A 1,977-nucleotide genomic window follows, 5' to 3' on the forward strand; every position below is an offset into this window, starting at 1 on the left:
CCTTTGTTGTGCACAATCTATTTATTTATTTACATAGAGTTTCACTCTGTCACCCAGGCTGGAGTGCAGTGGCACAATCTCAGCTCACTGCAATCTCTACCTCGCAGGTTCAAGTGATTTTCCTGCCTAGGCCTCCTGAGTAACTGGGATTACAGGTGCCCGCCACCATGCCTACCTAATTTTTGTATTTTTAGTAGAGACAGAGTTTCACCATGTTGGCCTGGCTGGTCTCAAACTCCTGACCTCAGGTGATCCACCTTCCTTGGCCTCCCAAACTGCTGGGATTACAGGCGTGAGCCACCGCGCCCGACCTGCTTTTTATTTTTATGCAATCGCCTTTGTCTGTTTTTGCTTCTCTTGCCTGTACTTTCAGGGTCAAATTATATTTGCCTAAACCAATGTTGTGTAGCTTTTCCCATATGTTTTCTTCTAGTAGTTTTATAACTTCTTGTTTTATATTAAGTCTCTATTCCATTTTCAGTTGATTTTTGTCCGTAGTGTGAGATAAGGGTCTAGTTTCATTCTTCTGCATGTGGATATCCAGTTTTCCCCAACATCATTTATTGAAGAGACTGTCCTTTTCCTGTTGTATATCCGTGGCATCTTTGTCAAAAGTCAATTGACCATATATGCATGGGTTCATTCCTGGGCTCTCTACTCTGTTCCACTGGTTGATATGTCTATTTTTATGACATTACTATGCTGTTTTAATTACTGTTGCTTTGTGGTATAGTTTTAAATCAAGTAGTAAGATGTCTCCAGCTTTGTTTTTTTACTCATGATTGCCTTGGCTATTTGGGTTTTTTTGTGGTTCCATATGAATTTTAGGAAGGTATTTTTCTATTTCTATGAAAAAGGACATTGGAATTTTGGTAGGAATTGCATTGAATCTATAGCTCGCTTTGGGCAATATGGGCACTTTAACAATATTAAATCTTCCAGTCCATGAATGGATATCTTTTCATTTATTTGTGCAGATACCATATACTTCTAATAAGTATTTGTAGAATAGACAAATGAAAAGTGAAAACCAACAATTAGGTGGTCCCACTGAAGTCTCAGGCAGGGCAGAACCCTGATACTTGTGGTCTTCTATTACCCTCTGGTGGGAAGTGTAGCAGCATTGTTCTCTAATGCCTCAAAATCTCCTAATGCAGTGTTTTCCAAACTACAGGTTCTTACCCATTAGTGAGTTATAAAATCATTTCAGTGGGTCATGACCAGCATTTTAAAAAATTGAATTAAATTTCTGAGTAGAAATCATCAGAGTGCTTCACACATGGTAGAGGCAAATTCTGCCATAAATTGTCATAAAACTATTTCTTTTTTTCTTTTTTCTTTTCTTTTCTTTTTTTTTTTTTGAGATGGAATCTCACCCTGTCACCCAGGCTGGAGTGCAGTGGCGCAATCTCAGCTCACTGCAACCTCCACCTCCCGGGTTCAAACAATTCTCCTGCCTCAGTCTCCTGAATAGCTGGGACTACAGGCGTGTGCCACCACACCCAGCTCATTTTTGTATTTTTAGTAGAGTTAGGGTTTTACCATGTTGGCCAGGCTGGTCTCCAACTCCTGACCTCAGGTGATCCACTCGCCTCCGCCTCTCAAAGTGCTGGGATTACAGGCGTGAGCCACCTTGCCCAGCCATAAAATTATTTCTATATTCCTATTAGCATATATATTTGCTCATACACTATATAAATTTTTATGTGTGTACTAGACCACAACCAGTGATTTGTTGATAAAAGTTTAACTATTAAGGCCAGGTGTGGTGGCTCACACCTGCCAACATGGTAAAACCCCATCCGTACTAAAAATACAAAAATTAGCCGGGTATAGTGGTGCACATCTGTAATCCCAGCTACTCAGGAGGCTGAGGCAGGAGAATCCCTTGAACCCAGGAGGTAGAGGTTGCAGTGAGCCGAGATTGTGCCACTGTACTCCAGTCTGGGAGACAAAGCAAGACTCTGTCTCAAAAAA

This window comes from Mandrillus leucophaeus, unplaced genomic scaffold (assembly GCF_000951045.1).
Source record: "Mandrillus leucophaeus isolate KB7577 unplaced genomic scaffold, Mleu.le_1.0 Scaffold544, whole genome shotgun sequence".
Lineage (NCBI taxonomy): Eukaryota > Metazoa > Chordata > Mammalia > Primates > Cercopithecidae > Mandrillus > Mandrillus leucophaeus.